General features: G+C 38.1%; 1 long non-coding RNA gene across 1 annotated transcript in view; it reads right to left on the bottom strand.

Annotated features, from left to right (window-relative positions):
• The window catches only part of LOC132508753 (uncharacterized), a 53,396-nt gene extending 40,803 nt beyond the window's left edge, over positions 1-12,593 (bottom strand). The window contains exon 1 of the long non-coding RNA XR_009536752.1: positions 12,482-12,593. This is a non-coding gene — a long non-coding RNA (uncharacterized LOC132508753). The remainder of the gene's footprint in view (positions 1-12,481) is intronic.
• Between the last annotated feature and the right edge of the window lie 3,216 nt (positions 12,594-15,809).

The raw sequence follows: 15,809 nt of genomic DNA on the forward strand, positions 1-15,809 counted from the left end.
TCAAATTTTCCCCACTCACTTAGGCAGCAAAATTTAGCCCAACTACTTCTTTTAACAAATCTTTGTGAAGTAGAGATTTCAAAGCATACAGGCCATTGGAAATTAATTCAGGGTCTATGCATCTCTCTGAATTGTTGGCCTATGAAGTCCCTGTCTTGTCAAGACCTTGAGTCAGAATCTTTTTCAAAGTAGACTACCTCTCTAGACTTTATTTCTTCCATATGAGTCAGAGCTTTAATCCAAAGCACTGAACCCCAGCCTGGGATTAATAGTGGTGAAAATTGTTAGCTAACAAGATTCCATGGAGCAGCCAACTGATAAGCCTTGATTACAGGCCTCACAATTCACTGGGAAAAATTCATTAGTCAACAGCTTCCCTGACACTCCCTTTCTACTAATAGTCAAAGCACAATTCTATAGCCCTTTCCTACAACTACTTTTCTCACTTGAGAAATTCCGGGACGAAATGATTAAAAGAAAAGTAAATCCTTCACCCCACATGTCACCTACAAAAGTGGGCAGCAACACGATTTGGGGAAATTTCCTGAAGTTGTGATAAAATTTATAGCAGAACAAAAGCCACCTGGACCTATTATTTATTTTGCAAAGCAAAGTAAGACTTTTTTAAAAAAAACCTCATATTCAATTTTATTAAGCAATATTAAAAAGCAATAGCACTTCCAGGACACACTAAAATATAGTGCACATATCATTTATATGCAGTTGTGCATAAATCATTCCTCTTTTTTTCAGATGAATAGAATCAGAACTTCATGGCACTTGCCGAAAATACCCATTTAACTCTCAAGAATAACCCTATAAAAGAGTGCTTATCAAATTCCCCAGAATAAAAATCAGGCCTAAATATGAAGACTTTGCCATTATACAGATATTCTTCAACCCATGACTTAGTGAAGTTAATATCATTGCCATTGTTATTGCTTAAAATAAATGGAATAAGGGCCACCTCCTGGGAAAAACAGTAAATTAACTGACAGAGCCCATGAACGAAATGAAACTAAAATCTCAATGTTTAAAAAAAATGTTTTTAGTTCCCTGGCTAAAAACGTATTGTCATCAGCAGCCACTTTTTTTGCGGTACGCGGGCCTCTCACTGTTGTGGCCTCTCCCATTGTGGAGCACAGGCTCTGGACGCGCAGACTCTGCGGCCATGGCTCACGGGCATAGCCGCTCCGCGGCAAGTGGGATCCTCGCGGACCGGGGCACGAACCCGTGTCCCCTGCATCGGCAGGCAGACTTTCAACCACTGCACCACCAGGGAAGCCCCTAGCAGCCACTTTTTAAAAAGAGAAAGAAAGCAGCCTTTCAACTACCCAGGTTAATTTCACTAATGAGTCAAACTAGAGGAAAAAATACTGGGCAATTATTCAAAGGACCTTGGCCACACACTCAGTTTACTGGTTGACATGAGGTGATTTTCTGTTCCTCAGTTTCTTCACCTGAAAAATCAAATCTAGGATTGTTCAAGCATCAAATTAAAAAATATAAGTAGGGCTTCCCTGGTGGCGCAGTGGTTGAGAGTCCACCTGCCGATGCAGGGGACGCGGGTTTGTGCCCCGGTTCGGGACGATCCCACATGCTGCGGAGCGGCTGGGCCCGTGAGCCATGGCCGCTGAGCCTGCGCGTCCGGAGCCTGTGCTCCGCAGTGGGAGAGGCCACAACAGTGAGAGGCCCGCGTACCGCAAAAAAAAAAAAAAAAAAAAAATATATATATATATATATATATATATATATATATATATATGTGTAGAATCCTAGAAGTTTCCAAGCATCAATTTGAAAAACATATGTAGAAGCACTCTGTAAACTGTAAAATGGAAGAGGTCACTATTTTCCCACTTTTATCAAGTCTGTGTGACCTTGAGTTCCTGTATACAGGGCTCATCAATTGATCCCTTGGATATTTACTTCTAGACCATCTTGGCATTGACTTTCTTGATACTTCTAGATGGGTCTTACCCTCTGTTTTCTCATTCTTCCCTCCCATAAATCTGAGTTGATCTCCACTAGTCATAAACATCTGTGAAACACATAAATGTTTCAAAATTTCCCTGAGAGGCTCAGAGCAAAAAGCAGACTGAAAATTCAAAGTTCTAGTAAGATTTCCATGATAATAAAGTATTACCACATCTCTCTAGAATTTGTAGGGCTTTTCTATCCTTAGGACACAAGCAGAATAAATTGGATGAGGGTTACTGGGTCCTTGAGAGCAGTTCCAGACAGCCACCTATGCACACAGACAGGGGCCAAAGCTGAATACAGAGCGTCAGAATTTCATTATGAGACTGTTGGATGAGGCTATTTTTCCTACATACATAATGAATAAATTATATCAGGCTTCCAGACTCTTTTGAAACCAGACATATGACACTTAAATTTGAGGTAAGCAATTACTGACAAACTGACAATCTGCACCACTAACAAAAAAAGTTCAGAATGTTTTCTTCTGCAGACAGGTACATTTAACTGTGTGGAGAGAAGAGGAACTAATCTATGTTTCAATTAGTTCTCAGTGACTGCAGCAAGCTTTGATGGATTAATCAAATTCTGGCTTTTGGGGGGAAAGATTTACTTAAAATCAAATTGATCTGTTGTCCTCGTATTATCACTGCTAAATCTATATTTACTCTGCTTTAGGGCTTCTGAAGAGTAATAAATTGTCACCTCTCCTGCAGTCTGCCCAGTCTCAAGTCACACTTGAAATGAGTTTAATATTTAGAGCCCCTTTCAAAAGTACTGTTGCTTGCAGACACTCAGTCGTAAACTTTCCAACAACAGAAAACACCATGGTAGAGGCAAGATTTCACGAAGCAGAGTCAGATTGTAAATTTTTTTCTTGACTTTTGGGGACAAGGAAAACAGTTGCACCAAACAAAAGCTAAATTCAAATAAAAGAGGGTGAAAATTGAGTGACGACTGTGCATCTACAGTGTGTGTGTGTGTGTGTGTGTGTGTATGTGTGGTGGAGGGGTGGGAGGTGTGAAGGGCGTCTAATTGCTTATCCACTATCACTCCCACTCGGGGGAGCATTCTTCCTAGGCTCTGCCTTTCTGTTCTTCGATGGACACTGATGACAGCCTCCCCTGTTCAGAATACATTCTGCAGGTGCTGCTGAGAAAAGCATGCACATCACTCAGTTTCCTTATCATCTTCAGGAGCTGTGGTTCTTTGTCCTTCACAGAGGCTCTGATAAAACTTCAAGGCTCTGAAGTTTAAATACAGATTCTCGCATTGAAAAAGCATCAGTGTGGGTTTTCTTGCCAAGAGAGCTGGACTGCTAATTTGACACATCAAATGAGCCTTTTGGACCATGAGGGGTTAACACAGTCCACCAGCCAAGCCGGGGGAAAGGCGCTGACTCCCAGATGTCAGTGCTAGCAAAATTAATCCTGGAGCTTAACATCTGTATGCTTCACCTGCCAGGCGGGCCCCAGTAGGTATTTTTCATCACTGGACCAGATTAAAAGAGAATGATGAGCAGAAGCGGTTCCGCACCACCAGTGACAGAAAGGAAAAAGGAAAAGATGTCCTCCACTGAGAGCGAGGCCCCGACTGCCTCCGGGTACTAATGTCCTGGAAACATTGGACAGGAGTGTGTGTTACCTTGTCCGGACACCACCTGAGCTGTCTGGTTGCTGGAAGAAGGCTCGGGAGCATCAGAAGCCACAGGGTAGGGCAGACTGAACAAGCCCAAGCTAGCTTCAGGGTGCCACTTTTCAAGTTTTCACCTGAGCAGACAGGATTTTTAAGTATGTTCTTTGGTTTCAGGCTGCTGGCAACATTTGTCAGGATACCCAGTCCCCAACCCCACCTGGCTTTTCTTTTCCCTGCCTTGTTTGCTTTGCACTTAACAGAAAATCAAACTTTCCTAAACCCATGTGTCCTCTTGATCTTCTCATCTTAAGAAATTTTTTAAAGTCCAAACTTCTCTTGTCTTCATAGGCATTTGTTTTTTTATATTTTCAAAATCTAGTATTTTTCATATGTTGTTTTTAAACATCAGAAATACAATTACATGGTCAGTGCTGGAAAAACACTACATTCCGCACATCTAGACAAATTTGATGGGAGAGCAGAGGGCTAAAAAAGCAGGAAGGAGGGCCAGTAGGACAGAACTGATTTGCAGGGCAAGAACTTCAAAGAAATAATGAGGTCCCAGGAGAGGTGGAGCTCTGATGTAGGGAATTGAATCCTTTTCCAAAGCTTTCATAAGATGTATTTTTCTTTCTACTGCCAGATAAAGGTATGTGTAGGGTAGAGGGGAAGAAAGAAGAAGGGAGAGGAAGCATTTGATGAAAAATAGAGTGGATGGTTCAGTGCTTTGCTTAGGTGTCAGGTAAAGTTTCCCTCAAAAGTACCATGAGCAATTTAAACAGTAGAAGTGTCTGGGAATTAAAGAATAAACCAGGATGGATGCATGCATTTCCAAGAGTCATTATGGGGGACAATATTGTTTCTATTTAACAAACACAGCTAAAAGTGGATGGCAAAATAGCACTTTATACATTAGATCTCTGAATATGAAGCCATATTTTCTAAGTTTATGAGCTAATATTTTTACAAATGTAATATCTAATCTTTCATGTAAATTTCTTGAATTTGTGTGGGTCCTCTGAAAAGGAATAGCAGCAAGCCAAATCTCAAATTTCAGATTAGTGTTCTCATAGCAAGATAAAATAATTATTTCCAAATGTGAACATCAAAATGCTAATGGCTGGCTGGACCTAAGCATGGTAAGTTCACTCTTCTACAGAGGTAACTTTAAAAAAAATAAAATCAATCTATTCTATAAGGAAATGACACCCTCTGCAACTTCCTCACTTCTGCTCATTACTGTATGTGATTCTCTTACCATTTTAGAAATGATATCTCCCAGTTTGCCCAGGACAATCCCAGCTTATTCTTGTTATCTTGGTGAAATTATTAACAGCACCCCTTTTACTCCAAGTGTTTTGGTTTGGATGATAAATTATATTGTTTTCTTACTCAGAGCGGACGACAATGTTCTCATGTACATAGATTGAGGTCATCGGATGGGAAGGCTGGGGGCTGGCCAGAACAGCAGCCCTATGGTGAGGCAGGGACCCCAGCGTAGGGTCCACACTGGAGAAATTGAGCTCAGCCGGAACTAGGAAGCCGTAGCAACTGGTGTATCCCTTTCACATGCAGAAAAGTCTGCTGTCCTCAGCTGAGTTAGGCAGAATTAAACAAATGATCAGTGCCCACTTTGAGGCCTGACTGTAAAGAGATGAAAAACACCCCAAAGCCAGAGCTGTGACAAGAGACCAGTGAGAAATCACCAGAGAGGAAGGTTGCCACCTGTAAGGGTCTGTAGCTCTTCTGCCTGGAGCACGCTTCCTGAGCTGCTGGCCTTAGAACATCTGGCATTTGTTTTAGTAAAGAAATCAGTAAATTTTCTCATACTTCTACCAAAACCAAAACAAAAAAGTCAAGATAGAAAGAATGTTTGAGCATTCTGTAAAAGATACTATTCTCCCCCATTATATTCAAGAATGCCTAGATGTTTAAAACTGCAGCAAAGGAAGGAAACAAGAGTAAAACATTTATAATAAAAGAAACTTGACATTTACACTAGTGAGATAAGCAACAAGTGTAATCAGTGTAAAATAGTGTAGTAAGTATACACTAATTTAAATAATGAAGGTTAGAGGAAGTGATAAATAATCAAGAATAATTTTAGGGCATTAACACTACTCAAAATAAATATATACAGTTGTGAAAACCTTAATTTATTTCTTGCTGGATTTTATAGAACTTACCTGAAAATCAAGAAGAAAAAATTTCATTACAGTCATTTGAAAGCAGGCTGACAAGTTATAAATGCACTCACTCAATGTACAAATATGCATAATACCATGAACAATGCACAATTCCTTAAATGGTGCTCAAACACATAACATCAGGGATGCTTAAACCTCATAGAAAACAGAAAACATACATGCATTCATAAGCTACTAACATTTCAATGTTATAACATATAAGGCTTTCCCACACCCTTTATTTTATTTGATCTTCTGGACAGCATATTTTACAGGTGAACAAAACCAAATTCAGAGATATTGAGTCATTCAAGATCAGACAGCTAAGTAAGAAACAAAGTAAAAACAAACAGACAAAAACCCCATAATTCCTAACCAAAGTTTCTTTGGCAATAGTTCTATTTCTTATAGGATCAGTTGTACACAGGAAAGAACATGATACAAGATTTCAATACAGCAGGAGGCAGACAAATAAATGAAATAAGGATTCCAGTCACAGGCCATGCTAATTTAGAAAAATTTGTTTAGTTTCTATTTCTTTCCTTGTGAAATAATTTAAATCAGTGGTCCCCAACTTTTTGGCACCAGGGACTGGTTTTGTGGAAGACAATTTTTCCATGGACGGGGTTGGGGGGGGGATGGTTCAGGTGGTAATCAGCAGGTGAAGCTTCACTCATTCTCCTGCCACTCACCTCCTGCTATGCAGCCCGGTTCCTAACAAGGCCGCAGACCAGTACCCGTCTGTGGCCCAGGGGTGGGGAACCCCTGGATAGTTATAGTACTCCATGACTTACCTCCTTCATAGTATCCCACAATGAAATACTCTTGAAAACTCAGTAAGTGTTGCAAAATTTTACTCCCACTAAAAACTAGAAATAATTATTGATTCCATCAGTAATTTCAACTAAACAGGCATTTTTCCAAGGAAACATTCTAGGTCAGAGGCCAGGAGTATGTAGGAGATGCCTATACTGGTATGGTCATATGAGTTGGTAAAATTTTGAAATACTTCTCAGCTGATTGATTAATTGCCACTTACTCTAGTCCCTCGAGTGCCCCACCCTTGCCCTGGCATCTTCCAGATCTCCCCATGAGTCAGAAAGTAAAGGATTATTATCAGCAGGTTCATGCTTCAATGCTAAGGGTACCAGCCTTACTGGTACTTGACTTCTGTCCTTACCTCGTTGGAGACATTCCTGACCAATAAAGGGAAAACTCCAGCTATGTGTTTGCAGCTTGCTTTCTCATGTAGCCAGAGTCACGTTGCCAACATCTGCCTGTGTTCCTGTGATTAGTTCTCAAGTGAAAATAATATCACTTGTTCTACCTACTATTAGATAATAATTACTGTAAATATAAAAAAAAATGTGGCTGGGATGGGATGTTTATCAAAATGTGATGCTTGACATCCAGGGACATTAGTGCAGCTATAGAGAAGGTCTCAGCTTGAAAGATCTTGGAGGAGTGGGAATGTTGTTGATTGTTTATTCATTGTCTTTGGCAAAGGAAGAACTAAAGAGTGCTTCAATTACCCCGGAATTTATTCCCCAACTCACAGCAATGTAATGTAGTTGGACCAGGAAACGATCCCTCCCAAGCCAGCTTGACCGTATTACAGAAAGAACACCTAAACACCAGGAATTTTTTAACATCAACAACACTTGCCTCCAGTTTAAAGTCTGAGACAGCTCCAACAGCTGTCAAATGGACAGTGAGTTTAACCCAAGAGAAACCACAAAAACTGTTTGCTGGAAAATATCATGGTAGGACTTACTCTGCTCATTCAGGGAAAGAAAATAATAAAACCAAAGAAAAATATGCATAGTACTTATGAAAATAGTCTACACTTTAAAAAGGAAGAGGACATAAGTACTAAAAATGCAAAAGAAAAATAAAACTTTTGAAAAAGAACTATTATAGGAAGTGGTAAAAAAAATGGTAGGTTTGTTTTTGCAGAAACCTGATTTTCATTCCCAGTGAAATTGAAGAAAACATGGACTCTATGAAATAATATAATGTTAACATTTAGATAGAACTGGAACTGACTGAATCAAGGAGCTAGAATTTTTTAAAAGAAGGAAAGACTGTAATGATAAAAAACTGCCGTAAAATTAAATCATTCATTTAATATGTCTTTATGAAGAGAAAGGCAATATCAGGATAAAAAGATGAACAAGATATTAGAAGCGATATTATTGAAAACTAAATTCAATAGGCAACAAACTTAGGAAGCACTTCAAGAATGCAGAAGGTGTTGGTTCTAAAACTGGCTCCTGCACATGGAGGACAAGCAGAGACCAAAGAAAGATGCAGGCCACTCCAGATTGGTCGGTGGTAGGTTTAATAAGCAAAGGATCTCATATATGAGGCTTATTATGGGCAGCTGCAAGGCAAGTAGATCTCCACACCCACCAAATCTTAAAAGTTTATATAAAGGCCTTAACTGGGTTTAGTCAGGTATACTGTCCAGATGGTCTCAACACCACATTGCTCTCTCAAGTCTGTGTGCTTGAAACAGCTCCTAGTGTGGGCATGGTGGACAGAATGTACATGCCAAGGACAGAGGAGGGGGGAGGAACCTCTGATTGCAGGGTCACAGGCAGTCATGTTTTCTCAACAGCCTCTTCCAATAGAAGGACAAGAGAAGAAAACTTATATGATTAAAGATGATTAAAATGGAAGACAGAAAGTAAAGACATAAGAAATGGATAATTGATTTCCTGAAAAAGAAAAACCAACAAATATGACATAATAAATAACAAATGATATAAAACAATGAAGTTTCCTAATAAAGTAAAATGTTTTTATGTTTCTCTCAATAGATTAAAATGTTCCTAACGTTTCCCTAAGTTACATAAGGGAACTTCAAAAACATCTCAAGACCTAAGGCTTAGATTAAAAGGTCCTACCTTTTTCTCATCATATTATGGTGAAGCTGTTAATTCTAAGGGAAAAAGAAAAGAGCAAATTATGCATCTCTGAGACTGGGGGCAGGACACACAGAGGAAAACCTCTCTCAGGAGAAAACCTCTCTCAGAAGAAAATCTCTGAAGTTGTCCCTGGGCTTCTCTATAGCATTAAAAGCCAATTTTAAAAAGGTACAAAACAAAACAACTTAAAGGTATTTTGAAAAAAAGTTGCCACCAAACCCTGTATTCAACCAAGTTATCATTCCAGTAATGATAGGAGAAAATTATTCTTAGTAATGCACAGGCTCACAAAGGATATCTCCCAGAGTACTCCCCCAAAATGTTAACTGTTCAAAAGATCAATCTAAAAAACAGTCGAGCATCTATTGATGAACACTTATGTTGTTTCCATATCTTGGCAGTTGTAAATAATGCTGCTACTAACACTGGGGTGCATGTATCTCTTTGAATTCATGTTTTCATTTTCTTCGAATATATTGCTATATCATATGGTAGTTCTATTTTTAATATTTTGAGGAGCCTCCATGTTACTTTCTATAGTGGCTGCACCAATTTACATTCCCACCAACAGTGTACTAGGGTTCCTTTTTCTCCACATCCTCTCCAGCATTTATTATTTGTTGTCTTTTTGATGATAGCCAATATTTTGCCATTTGCAACAACATGAATGGAACTGAAGGGTATTATGCTTAGTTAGATAAGTCAAACAAAGAAAGACAATACTATATGTTTTTACTTCTATGTGGAAGCTAAAAAATAAAACAAAATAGAAACAGACTCATAGATAGAGAGAACAAACTAGTGGGAGACAGGTGAGGGGATGGGGCAAGATAGGAATAGGGGGTTAACAGGTACAAACTCCTATATAGGATACAATGTACAGCAATGTACAGGGAATATAGGCATATATATATAATATAATGTTATAAATTTAAATGGAATATAATCTATAAAAATGTTGACTCACTACATTGCACACCTGAAACTAATATAACACTGTAAATCAATTATACTTCAATTTAGAAATTAAAAAATGGGACTGCCAAAAAGTGATCCTGTGTTGTAGGAGGATGCGCAGAAGGCATTAAATCACTTAAATGTAATAATAATTGTGAAACAAACAAAAAAATGATTTAGAAAGAAGAGCTATGTAATGTCAACATATGATAATTTAATAATATCATCAGAAATCTCATATCATATGAAAAACTTATGAAGCAGAAGGGGTGAATAAAAGTGGGCATGTGGTGGAGCAGGAGGGTGGCAACAGTTTCTGGTTCATTCATGACATTGATATTCAGCCATTTTTTAATTTTAAGGGTACCCCCCAGGACTTCCCTGGTGACGCAGTGGTTAAGAATCTGCCTGCCAATGCAGGGGACACGGGTTCGATCCCTGGTCCAGGGAGATCCCCACATGCCACAGAGCAACTAAGTCTGTGCACCACAACTACTGAGCCTGCACTCTAGAGCTCATGCTCCACAACAAGAGAAGCTACCGTGGTGAGAAGCCTGCGCACTGCAACGAAGAGTAGGCCCCGCCTTGCCGCAACTAGAGAAAGCCCACGTGCAGCAATGAAGACCCAAGACAGCCAAAAATAAATAAATAAAATAAATAAATTTATCTTAAAAAAAAAGGTACCCTCTAAAATGTTGTTTTCAGGGATATTTTTCTTCCAAATTGTTAGGTAACAAAATTTTAAATGAACACATTTCATATGACAAAAAGAGCAAACAAAAAAAAACGTTTTGAGGGGCAAAACATACAAAACAACAGAAAACAAGTACAGAAATCTTCAAACAAAATGACAAAATAAAATCAAACATAACATTTATTGTAACAAACACCTCTGCTAAAAGATAACTGCTAGACTTATCTATAAAACAAAAGCTAGCCTCTCTAAAACAAAATAACAGAGAAATACTAAAAGTAAATATTTGGACAAAATGCAACAGTTAAACCCAAGGAAGAAGAAACATCCAAATTATATTAATAACAGAAAAATAGCCTTCAACAAAAATTAAAATATGTGTAATCTTATTTTTTATGAAGGTACAATCCATAATAATGATACTGGAGTCATAAACAATTATACTTTATAATCAATATAAAATATATGAAGCAAAAACTGTTAAAAATATGAGAAATAAACAGAAACCCAATAGGAGGTAGAGATTTTAGTACAACAGTCATAGGCTTTGGTAAATAAATAAGATTAAAAATTATATGAAAAATCTAAATACTTAACAGTGTTTATTTAACATATTTATATTGAACTCTATATGGAAAACATAAATACCTAAACTTTTTTCTCAAGTGTCCACGGAACTTTTGCAAAGATAGTTCTCCTATAAGGCCATCTTTAAAAAGTATAAATAAATTTAAAAGAAAACTCCAGAAATTCCATGCAGAGTCTTTGATACAAAACAAAACAAAACAAAACAAAACAAAAAAACCTACAAAGTAATATTAAAATGTTAAACAAAAATTTTCAAACGTTTGAAAAATGTGTCAACCTCATAAATTGCTGGTGTAAAAAAATAATTACGGAAAAATTTTAAAGTAACATCATGATAAAACTGCATACTAAACATCTGGGAAGTGGCCAAAGTTATTCAAAAGTATTCTTCTCAAACTTAAATGCTTTCATTATTAAAAAAAAAAGAAAAGAAAAGAAAAAAAAGAGAAAAATGTTAACTAAACCTTTAATTATATAAATTGGAAAGAAAGCACAACAAAGCAATTTTAGGAAAAGCAAAAGAAACTAATTCTTTTTTAAATGCACAGAAATTAACATTTTAATGTGAAAGTTAAAAAGTAGAATTAATTAATCTAAGAATGGCCTCTTTGAAAATAAATCAATCAAAATAACTATTCTCCAAAAAAGAATAATTCTGCAAAAAAGAAATGCTAATATATAAATACAGTATAGAGGTGGTTAAAAATAATACCATTAATGTCATAATATTAAATATAATATTAATATATAATATTATATAATGTATTATATAATAATACCATGTATTAGTTTATGCTAAAACTTTGATAATATCAATGAAATATATTTTTTTCCTAGAAAATATAATTAGAAAAATTGACCCAGGAGAGGTAGAAATCATGGAAGGAATTTAAAAGTTAGTGAATCACTCAGCAAAAATGTGCCAACTTAAAACAAAGTATCATACTACATAAACCACTCTGGAAAACAAAAACAATTAGCTTTATTTTACAGTTTATCTTATAATGTTTTGCATAATTTAATACCTAAATATAAAAATAGGCAAAGTAAAAGTTCAGACCAACTTCACATATACGTGAACATTTGAAAAATTTAGGTAGACTCTTATGAAAGGTATTACAGCACTATATTTTAAAAATTGTTCACCCCAAGTGCATACAAATTATGCATACAAGATGCCATTGGCACACAGAGCATAGAACAGCTCATTCTGCTGGTTGGGACTCCAGAAGGATTTACACAGGAGGTGACAACTGAGAGAGGCTTTGACAAATGGGTTGATTTTACCAAGCTGAGCTGAAGAAGCTCATCCAGGGTAGGGAAGGGCCTGGGTAAAGGCAGTGAGGCTTAAAGGCAGATCAGAGAGGGGTCATTTTGGAGAAGGGACCAGGGACAGGACACAAGGCTGGAAAAGCTGGGAATGCTCTTTAGGGTCAGGAACCTCAGACAATGTTGACATGACTGAGGGAATCTGGGGCCTGAAGGGATTACAAAGGAGGCCGGCCACTTACCTGCTCTGTGCAAAGACACAGTCTGCCCCTAACCCTGCTTAATCTTCTCGGAGAACATTCTTTTCTTGTAGGGAGGGGACAGGGAAAGAGTGAACAGCTCACACAAATCTATTGCTCCTACAAGAAAAATAAGTAGAAGATACCTTACAGGTATGAGTCACCAATATCATCTTCAGACATAAATGACAAAACATTTTTATTATTGTTTTTTACCCTGCACACTTGAAATCTGAAAGGTCTGAGGTTAACTTGGACCATTATCCTGCTTGACCAGAGGATGATCTTTCTGCCACCTGTTAATACCTTTTAATACCTCCTCAAGGTTTATGCTATTCTCTTCCTCCTTTTCAAAGTCTCCTGGGTATTTTTTAAGACAAGTTTTGCCCCTAGAGCCTCCTTTCCAGCCAGTGTTTGGAGCCAAAATAATCACAATAACTGAGATCTCTCTTTTCTGGTAAATTTTCAAAAAAAAAATTGTTCACCACGATTGCAAGATTGATTGATTGATTAGCCAGATAGACCTCTTGCAATATTTATTATTGTAATGCCATAAAAGTTTATTTCATATTAAGAAATCTCTTAAGACATCAAATAATGGAAAAGAAGAAAAATAGTTATCAAAAAATTATCTCAGAATTTCAGAAGTCTCTAATATAAATTTGCTATATTGTGTCACTATATATACAGCTGCATTTTGAACTGAGACCCAACTGACAACTACAGAACCACTCTATTGCCTCTGTCAACTGAGGTTACTTGATCCAAACCAGAATCCTCATCTACATCCATAGAAAAACCTATTCTTATGAAAGCTTATTGAGATAATACTGTGGTTTGCTACCTAGATTCTCCTTCAAGGAAGAATGTGTTTCCCAGACAGATGCTAGTAGTGCTAGCAAAAGACAGCCTTCAGCTCTCAGCCTATTGGGGATTAACTCAAATGCAGAGAACTGCCTCAGACCTTATCTAAGCTGGCCCACATTCAATGCAGGACTATAAAATGCTGGCCATCCAGACCCAACTCGGGACAACTCTGAAAGCCCACTCTTGCTCTGGAGCTCCTTTGAGATCAGCTAAGGCAACCATCAGGAATGTATTGCAGCTCAACCTCTTCCTCTGCTCAGTCCTGCTTTCCTCCCTTCCATTTCACAGGTGTTCACCCCAAAGGTACTCCTTAATAAACATCCTGCAAGCTAAACTCCATCTCAGAGCCTGTTTCCTAGGAAATACAACCTACAACATTATGACTTATAGTCATTTTATTTAGTGCCTGACCCTAACACTTGGGCCAGACATTAGCTCTTGGGCCAGGGACTTAGAAATGTGTCAAGAACACAGCCCGGGGTTGCTATCTCAGGTTCTATTTCTGAGGAATTGCTGAGAAATGAGATACTAAGCCTCAGTTTCTCATCTATAAAATGTAGAAATCTAGTGGATTTCTAGGCTCTTTTTCAATTCAAAAATGCCATATGATGAGATTTCCAAACATCTATATATGATTTAGGACTTTAATATCCATATACCATTATGTTTTTTAGATAATTTTCTAAACAACATAACACTATAATCACTTGGTAAAAATAAGTTGTCAGATAATTTGAGGTTGAACCTAGAATAGTTATTTGGAAGCCAAAAGAATTAGGAGAAGTCATGAACATCATCTTCATTCATTCATGTATCAACCTATTTCTTCATCAGCCACTTACCGAGTAACTACTATGTGCTACACATTGTTGTATGATCCTACTCTTGAGAGCTCACACTTTAATGAAGAAAAGGATACTAAATAACATAACAATAATCTACTAAGATAAGTTCAGTAATAAAATACAATGAGTTCTGTTGTACCATAGAGGGATAGATAGATCATTTGGTAGCTGTGTAGACTAAGAAGAGTGGGCAATCCAAATAAGAATCTGTTCGGCTGTCCAAAAGAGGATTGATGAAGGCCCTAAATAAGGTAATGAAACAATGGGAAATATTCAAGAAATTTCAAAATTGGCAAGACTTGCAGTAATTAATTTTACAAGAGTGGGGTGAAAGATGTGGGTAAATTATGGAGGATTCCCATGTGTACCTCCACCACTAAAGAAGAGACCCCAGGACATACCACGTGAGGAAGAGCCCTGAACACTGAAACACCATGAAGGTAGGCTTTTAGATGATAGTTTCTGTTTCTCCAGCTTGAGGTAAAACATGGGATGACTGTGTCTACCTATCCCATTCAAGTTTGTAAAATGGTAGCCACCATGCAACACATCACCAGAAAGTCTTTCCTGCTGGGCCCTGGGCTCCTCCCTTCAGTGAGGAGGCCAAAAGCCCCAAGAGGGAGGGAGGGAGGAAGGAGAGGGTTTGCCTGGTGCCATCAGGACCGCGTGTCACCCTGAAGCTAAGGGCAGCAATTGCCACTGCCAGAATCATGCCCTCATTTCCCGGGAAGGTCATTCAAGAAGGTCTCCTCCTGTGTGTTTAGTGCATCACCTTAACGGTGCCGTCAGGACCAGTCACCTGAGGAAAATGCCCAGGTGAGCCAACCTGCCTGAGAATGTGGCCTCCCTCCTTTAAGAAGCCAAAAATGCGCCCACTGCTCTTGTTGTTGTTAAAGAGTCTATGATAACTCTGTCTATAGGAATTCTTGGCAGTTTTATGTTCTGTATCATTTCTTTTTCTGTCATTGATTGAAAACTCCTTGGATCCTGTTAGCAGTTACAGATTCAAGAAGGCCAGTACTTCATAGGTTTTATCATGTATTTAGAAGGGGAATCACCATCAAGTTGCTGAAATGAGGACAAAGTGTCTTTCAGTCATGGAGATGGAAATAAATGGTGCTCTGCAGGGGGTGCAAGGATAGGCACCCAAGATTCCTTCACCCAGTCCTCCCTTTTCTCCCTCACTGCTTCCTGGAAAATTGACCCCCACACCCCCGCCACATACACAAAGAGCAAAAAGGATTTAGTGAGAAAGACCAAATCTCTTGCCTACATATACAATAATAACAGCACTTTATTGCACTTATAAAAATGTTCTATTTCATTACACTTTACCAAGCATTTTTAGATTGTTTGACTAAACCCCAAAAATAAAATTATAAAACTGAGAAAGAGAATCATAATGAAGTCAAATTTTACTGGTGTTGTATAAAAGTGTTTAATCACAATTCTAAACCAGGGAACCAGGATGCGGGAAGGCACCTCCACTACCCAAGAGTCAAGTCACTGCATGGCCTGGGTACACCTCTCCATTCAACCAGCCATTATGTCCTCTCCATGACCTCCTCCAGCTGGACTTTAGCTTGGACAAACAACTCTCCCTGCCCCACTGTTGGTGC

The sequence above is a fragment of the Lagenorhynchus albirostris genome, chromosome 18 (assembly GCF_949774975.1).
Source record: "Lagenorhynchus albirostris chromosome 18, mLagAlb1.1, whole genome shotgun sequence".
NCBI lineage: Eukaryota > Metazoa > Chordata > Mammalia > Artiodactyla > Delphinidae > Lagenorhynchus > Lagenorhynchus albirostris.